Genomic DNA, 8,803 nt, shown 5'->3' on the forward strand with positions numbered 1-8,803 from the left:
AGTATTATAGTAGTTATATTCCTGTACATAGGAGGCAGTATTATAGTAGTTATATTCCTGTACATAGGAGGCAGTATTATAGTAGTTATATTCTTGTACATAGGGGGCAGTATTATAGTAGTTATATTCCTGTACATAGGGGGCAGTATTATAGTAGTTATATTCCTGTACATAGGGGGCAGTATTATAGTAGTTATATTCCTGTACATAGGGGGCAGTATTATAGTAGTTATATCCCTGTACATAGGGGGCAGTATTATAGTAGTTATATTCCTGTACATAGGGGGCAGTATTATAGTAGTTATATTCCTGTACATAGGGGGCAGTATTATAGTAGTTATATCCCTGTACATAGGGGGCAGTATTATAGTAGTTATATTCCTGTACATAGGGGGCAGTAATATAGTAGTTATATTCCTGTACATAGGGGGCAGTATTATAGTAGTTATATTCCTGTACATAGGAACAGTATTATAGTAGTTATATTCTTGTACATAGGGGACAGTATTATAGTAGTTATATTCTTGTACATAGGGGGCAGTATTATAGTAGTTATATTCTTGTACATAGGGGCAGTATTATAGTAGTTATATTCTTGTACATAGGGGCAGTATTATAGTAGTTATATTCTTGTACATAGGGGCAGTATTATAGTAGTTATATTCCTGTACATAGGGGGCAGTATTATAGTAGTTATATTCTTGTACATAGGGGGCAGTATTATAGTAGTTATATTCCTGTACATAGGGGGCAGTATTATAGTAGTTATATTCCTGTACATAGGGGGCAGTATTATAGTAGTTATATTCCTGTACATAGGGGGCAGTATTATAGTAGTAATATCCCTGTACATAGGGGGCAGTATTATAGTAGTTATATTCCTGTACATAGGGGGCAGTAATATAGTAGTTATATTCCTGTACATAGGGGGCAGTATTATAGTAGTTATATTCCTGTACATAGGGGGCAGTATTATAGTAGTTATCTTCTTGTACATAGGGGGCAGTATTATAGTAGTTATATTCCTGTACATAGGGGGCAGTATTATAGTAGTTATATTCTTGTACATAGGGGGCAGTATTATAGTAGTTATATTCCTGTACATAGGGGGCAGTATTATAGTAGTTATATTCCTGTACATAGGGGGCAGTATTATAGTAGTTATATTCCTGTACATAGGGGGCAGTATTATAGTAGTTATATTCCTGTACATAGGGGGCAGTATTATAGTAGTTATATTCCTGTACATAGGGGGCAGTATTATAGTAGTTATATCCCTGTACATAGGGGGCAGTATTATAGTAGTTATATTCCTGTACATAGGGGGCAGTAATATAGTAGTTATATTCCTGTACATAGGGGGCAGTATTATAGTAGTTATCTTCTTGTACATAGGGGGCAGTATTATAGTAGTTATATTCCTGTACATAGGGGGTAGTATTATAGTAGTTATATCCCTTTACATAGGGGGCAGTAATATAGTAGTTATATTCCTGTACATAGGGGGCAGTATTATAGTAGTTATATTCTTGTACATAGGGGGCAGTATTATAGTAGTTATATTCTTGTACATAGGGGGTAGTATTATAGTAGTTATATCCCTGTACATAGGGGGTAGTATTATAGTAGTTATATCCCTGTACATAGGGGGCAGTAATATAGTAGTTATATTCCTGTACATAGGGGGCAGTATTATAGTAGTTATATTCCTGTACATAGGGGGCAGTATTATAGTAGTTATATTCTTGTATATAGAGGGCAGTATTATAGTAGTTATATTCCTGTACATAGGAGGCAGTATTATAGTAGTTATATTCCTGTACATAGGGGGCAGTATTATAGTAGTTATATTCTTGTACATAGGTGGCAGTATTATAGTAGTTATATTCTTGTACATAGGGGGCAGTATTATAGTAGTTATATTCTTGTACATAGGGGCAGTATTATAGTAGTTATATCCCTGTACATAGGGGGCAGTATTATAGTAGTTATATTCTTGTACATAGGGGCAGTATTATAGTAGTTATATTCCTGTACATAGGGGACAGTATTATAGCAGTTATATTCCTGTACATAGGGGGCAGTATTATAGTAGTTATATTCCTGTACATAGGGGGTAGTATTATAGTAGTTATATCCCTGTACATAGGGGGCAGTATTATAGTAGTTATATTCCTGTACATAGGGGGCAGTATTATACTAGTTATATTCCTGTACATAGGGGGCAATTTTTATTGTGAAAACCAACAAAAATACAATTAAACAAAATACAAAATCATAAATACATTCTTCTGTATGTACAATTAGTATTCAAAATATTAACTCAAAGTAAATTTAACTTATAGTGTCCATAGCTGCTGCTGCTGGAAAGGAAAAAGTTAAATGTAAATTCAATATATATAGAAATTAAACACCAGATATATTCCTCCATAATTTCCTATTTCTCTGGTCTTTCCTGACTTCCAGTGATTTTATCCACCTTAGCTCAGACAATATTTGGGATACCACAGCCGTGTAGTTATAGTCCTCGCTGTGTAGGGACACCCGGGTTCTGGCGTGCCAGTGGTAATACTTTATCACTGTTATTATGAGATACATGGTTCCCGGATCTATACTACCATCTGGAGATGGGACGCCATAGATGATGTCCGGGTACCGGAGGAATTGCAGCCTCGGGATGTTCAGCAGGTCAGATACTTCCTTCCAGATTTTCCTCCCTCCCCAGCACTCAGAGATGAAATGCTCCATCGTTTCCTCCTGCTGACACCCCAGGGGACACTTCCTATCTGCCACACTCACAAACTTTAGGTTCCCTCTCACAAATAACCTCCCATGTAGTGACAACCAAGAGATATCAAACAACTTGGGGGGAAGTCGCTTCGCATTGAGGAACCTGAGACTCTTCTGTAAGGTGGTGGTCACACAGTCTCTGAGAGCAAGTGGTGAGTGGTAGAAAGCCCGACATATCCTAGTATAGAGATCCCTCCTGGTGTTACTGACAATGTAGGACTTCTCCAGCTTCCACATCCTGACACACTTCAGACAATACACCAGATACTGGGGAGGAAGCCAGGAGTCCATCGGCCCCTCTTGAGACTGCCGCCTCGCACCCAAGACTCTGCAAAAGGCAATATCCAGTCCCTGACACTACTTACCCACAGGAGACCATTGTTTGAGTCCAGGCAACCAAAATTAACTTTCAGAAACATGGAGTCAAAGAAAACCCTTGGATTTAACATATCCAGTCCACCCTCTCTCCTCCGTAGGTAGGTTATCCCTCTTTTTACTGGGTTCAACCTGTTCCCCCATAAAAGTTGGAAGAACAGGCTAAAGAGCTGAGCGGAGAAAGATTCTGGCAAAGGAAAGACGACAGAGACGTAGAGGAAGACAGGGACCAGGTAAGTCTTCATCAGAGTCACCCTTTCTCTATAGGTCAGCCTCCAGTTCTTCCATCGCTGAACCTTTGTATTTCCGGTATCCAACTTCTCTTCCCAATTTAGTTTGGCATTATCTTCCCTCCCGAATTTCACCCCAAGGATCTTAATATGGGTGGAGGTCTTGGCGAACTGTGGCAGATCAAAGCCAGGAGCAGCATCCAATGTCCAGAAAGCTTGACTCTTCTCAAGGTTCACCAGAGACCCGGAGGCCTCTGAGTAACTTCTGATGGCTGCAGACAACATCTCCACCTCACGAGGTTCAGATATCACCACAGTCACATCATCCGCGTAGGCGACTACCTTCAAAGGCAAGCAATGGGGGACCGGCACCCCCCGAAAATCACACCGCTGCAGTGATCGCAGAAACAAGTCTATGGCAAACACATACAGCAGTGGACTCAGGGGGCAGCCCTGTCGCACCCCGGCCTCTACTTCAAAAGTGTCCCCCTGCCAACCATTGATCAGAGGAAAGCTCTTCGCCTCTCTGTACAAAGTTCTCAGCCAATCTATAAATTGTCCCGGAATACCGTACTTTGACAAAGTGGCCCATAGATAATCATGATCAACCCTGTCAAAGGCTTTAGCCTGGTCCAGACCTACAACATATCTCCCACACCTCAGAGCTTTACATCTCTCAAACATCTCTCTTATGGAGATAACTGCTCCAGAGATGTTCCGCCCTCTTACTGTGCCGTACTGCGAGCCTGCCAACAGTGCCGGGGACAAACAGACTAACCTAGAAAATAGAATTTTTGCCAGAATCTTCCTGTCGACATTCAAGAGGGCGATCGGCCTCCAGTTCTTGATGTCACTAGGCTCCTTACCTTTAGACAGCAGAATAAGGGAGGACACTCTCATGGATGGAGGCATCAGGTGATTTTCTAGACAGTTTGTATAAACATCCACAAGGATCGGGGCTAAGAGGTCTCTAAACTTCTTATAAAATTCTGCTGTAATACCGTCAGGACCTGGTGCCTTCTTCAGATGTAACTTATCAATGGCCTCTTTAACCTCCTCCTCTGTTATTCCTGCTGTCAAAGGAGTAAAGTCCAAATCTCTAGTGTCAGGACCTGGAGTTGCCTCCAAGAATTGAGCCATTTTCTCTTTATCCAAAACCTTCTTCTGAAATAACTCAGCATAGTAGGATCTCACCACCCCCAGGATACCCTCCCGAGATTCCTGCAAAACTCCCTGGGAGTCAGTGAGACCTGTGATCGTTTTCTTAGCCACACGTTCCCGGCAACTCTCATATGGATCAGGCGTGACTACGTTTCCGTAGTCTCGCTCCACAACCAGGGACGTGTAGCGGCTGTACTGATACTGCTTTATTTCAGATTTCAGTCGGTCAATCTTTTGTTTTTCATCCCCACCCGCCGAATAGAGTGACTCCAATTCTCTACGCAGCTTGAGATACTGGCTGTACTTGCTCTTCCCCTTCTTCACTGACAGTCTCTGTAAGAGGGACCGGATCTCCTCCTTGACGTCCTCCCACCAGTCAGATGTATGGTTATAGAAATCCACTCTCTCCATTTCACCCTGTAGAAGAGAATGGACATGTTCCTGGACAAAACCTTCTTCCAAGAGACTAGAGTTAAGTCTCCATAACCCTCTTCCCATATCAGGCCGCTCACTAGCACCCAAGCAAAAATATAAGGCAAGGTGATCTGAATAGGGAACACACTTTTCGCTTCTCTCACCTATGACCTCCATAGGACTCACCAGCGCCAAGTCTATCCGGCTAGTTCTTCCAGCACAGGAGTAGGTAAATTTGGGTTTCCTACCACCCTGCACAAACACATCAGATAAACCTGACTGCGAGATTATAGCATTCAAGACCTTGGAGTCCCTGGTGAGAGGTCTACCACTGGATCGATCACTAGATGCTCTGGTGGCATTAAAGTCACCCGTCATGATTACAGGCACAGATGTAAAGAGATAGGGTTTTACCTCATGAAACAGATTTACCCTTTCAGTCACTGTCTGTGGACCATAGATATTAATAAATCGGAGCCTCCTACCTCGGATGGTAACCTCCAGCACCAGACACCTTCCCATCAATACCTCGGTTAGTCTGTGAATGGTGACATCGTGGGTACTAAACAGTATGGAGACCCCGGCACATGGCTCCACAGACAGCGACCAGAAGGATGGACCTGAGCGCCATTCCCTCTCTGCTTCTCTTAAGTGACTAAGACTATTGAGATGAGTCTCCTGTAAGAAAAAGACATCAGCGTCCAGATATTGGAGATGTTCATACACCGCATGTCTTTTCTTCCTTGCCCTAATGCTGTTTACATTAGTCGAGATGACTTTAAGGTGAAAATCCGCCATTAGAGCCATAAGAAGAAGCAGAGAGAGTAACCCCATCATCATAAGTCTGAGTCCGAGCCCTCCTGCTGACCACCTGTCTCCATATCGGATTCAGATTCTGGCCCTACTGCCTGAGGTCTCCGTTTGGATGGGGGATCTGCATCTGGCTCATCCTCATATTCTGCTACCATTCTCTGCAATTCACGTTCTAGTTCTTCCTCCGCATCTGACTCTGACAACACACTAAACCTGTTTACGGTCATGGTCACATCTGCCGTTCTATCCACCCTCATCCTAGATGATTTTTGGACAGTGGTCCACTCACCCTCTGGCTTTCGGCTAGATGTATCCTTTTTCCTTCTCTTTGTAGAAGTTGGTGCTGGAGAAGGAATGGGCACTGAGGGTGGTACAACCTGAGGGACAACCTGCTTGTTCCCCTCAATGATTTTTGTTTGGGACTGGTCTGGTACTGGTGTGGTTTTCATCTGAGGCTGGTCTGGTTCTGGCATGGTGTTTATTTGAGGCTGGTCTGGTATGATATAATTTTCAACGCACTGAGGTTCTGGCCCAACCTGATCTGACCCTAATAACAATGCCTCCTCCTCCCCCAGGTCATCTGCCCCTGCCAGTACATCTTCATCAGGGAAGGTCTTACAGATGTTGTGCCAGGCATTGGGACAATCCCTGTGGGCATGCCCGATCTCACCGCACAGGTTACACCTGATGTTTTGGCAGTCCGCACTCACATGGCCGATATTCCCACACAGGCTGCACTTGACCACAGAGCAATTACTGGCGATGTGACCGACTCTACCACACTTGAAGCATCTGCGGGGCTGACCTGGATAGAAGCATACCCCCTTCTCACGACCAATGAAGAAGGAGTTGGGCAGATGCTGGGTTATGTTATTATATTGTCTTAATTTTACCAGGACCTTCCACCCTCCTGTCCAGATCCCGTCCTCATCCCGGGTCTTGGTGAGCTCTGACATAAGGTCACAGTGCCTCCTGAGCCAGAGCACAATATCCTGCGGGGGCACAGCTTCATTCCAGAAGATAATGGTGACAGTAACCTGGCCAAGTTTAGAGATGGGGATGAAGCTGAAATTATTCCACCCCTCAGCATCCCTATACCTGGGGAAGATGGCCCAAAACCGGTCCAAGTTACACATTAACTTAAAGCTCACATCATATCCCTGGCGGTCTGGGAGGTTTATAACTGCCAGGATGTCACTTGGCGAGAAACCCATCTGGTCACATAGCAGAGATCTCACAACAAACCTCCGGTCAGGTAGGTCTTCCTTGGCCCCTTTGTGCTTAAACCTAACCACGTTCCTCCTCTTAAAAGCCTGACCGGTGTAATGTGAGCCGGACGTAAAGGATGGTGCACCCCGGCTCCAGGCATTGCCAGAGGAGGTCTGGTCAGGACCGGTACCACGCTGTGACTGGGGACGCTGCTGAGCACCTGAAACAGGGGGGTCTGCGCCACCATCAGGAACTAATGGAGGAAAGTCCTGAGCACTGGACTGCTCTACCACCTCCCCACCATCAGCCTCCATGTCCCCAGCCTCCATACACTGCTCTGACTGCTCTATAACAACATCCCAGACAGGTGGTGAAGCCCCTTCCGTTGGAATATTATCAAATACGGAGGTATCAATACAGGGATTAGTTATATCACAGACATTGGCAGCAATAACCACAGACATATCAGCAGTATCAGACACATTAGGACCAGCAGAGTCTGTAACATTAGGATCAGCAGAGTCAGTAACAGGCACAGCAGAGTCCTGATTGTCCTGCCCAGGTGTGACCTGGGAGCTCTGCTGTGCTGCTGCAGTGTTACCTTCAGGAACGTCACTATAGTCTTTCTGCGAGGAGATGTCATCTGAGTCTTGTGGTGCTTGCACTGCACCATCACCATCAGTCAGGTGTCTCTGTTCTTGCTGCAGATTGCAGGCTGCTGGGACTTGTAGTGCCTCTGCTGTAAGTGGCTGATCACTGGCTCTGTGGTAGGGGAATGTTGCCGGCTGCAGTATTGGCTTTAGTTGGGTCTGCTGGACGACATCAGGGCAGGTCACGGGTGCAGGATATGATGGTCCTCCATGTGTCTGTGCCTGGAAGCGCTCCTGATTCCTGAAGGTCTCTGCCAGGGGTCCCATCTGCTCCAGAACTGCCTCAGTTTGGGTGATGTTGTCTGCGAGCTGCTTGGCCAGTGTGGCCAGTTTCTTGTCCAGGAGCTCGTGTCTCTCAGGATTCGCTGCCTTCAGCTTGTAAGCGCAGTCGATGTTTTTCTGCAGCAGCAGTTTTTGCTCCTTTAGCTTCTCCAGTCTTTTCACGAGCGCTGGGATCTGATCAGCGAGGTGGAGCTCAGGTGCACGCTCAGCCACAGGACTGGGAGAGGCTGCAGGTGCACGCTCAGCCACAGGACTGGGAGAGGCTGCAGGTGCACGCTCAGCCACAGGACTGGGAGAGGCTGCAGGTGCACGCTCAGCCACAGGACTGGGAGAGGCTGCAGGTGCACGCTCAGCCACAGGACTGGGAGAGGCTGCAGGTGCACGCTCAGCCGCAGGACTGGGAGAGGCTGCAGGTGCACGCTCAGCCACAGGACTGGGAGAGGCTGCAGGTGCACGCTCAGCCACAGGACTGGGAGAGGCTGCAGGTGCACGCTCAGCCGCAGGACTGGGAGAGGCTGCAGGTCCACGCTCAGCCACAGGACTGGGAGAGGCTGCAGGTTGGTTACATGCTGAGGGTAATGACTTGCTGCTGGGTCCGGGCCTCTGTGCCGCTGGTGGGCTCTGGCGCGCTGCGACTGTCACTACTGGGGGATGACATTGTCCATGATGGGGACTGGGTCCCACTTTCCTGTCAGTGACAGCGCTGGTAGCAGCTTGAGGCCTCCCTGCTGGTCTCACCTCGGTCTCCACAGATCTTACAGTCTTGTTACCTCCACTCCCAGACCTGGTTCTCTCAGGCCGGATGAATACAGACTGTTGCAGGTTCTCCAAGATAGTCTGGCGCTCTAGAGATGTCCTCCTGTGCCTGGATGGAGGTGT

Source organism: Engystomops pustulosus, chromosome 8 (genome assembly GCF_040894005.1).
Source record: "Engystomops pustulosus chromosome 8, aEngPut4.maternal, whole genome shotgun sequence".
In the NCBI taxonomy this organism is placed as follows: Eukaryota; Metazoa; Chordata; class Amphibia; order Anura; family Leptodactylidae; genus Engystomops; species Engystomops pustulosus.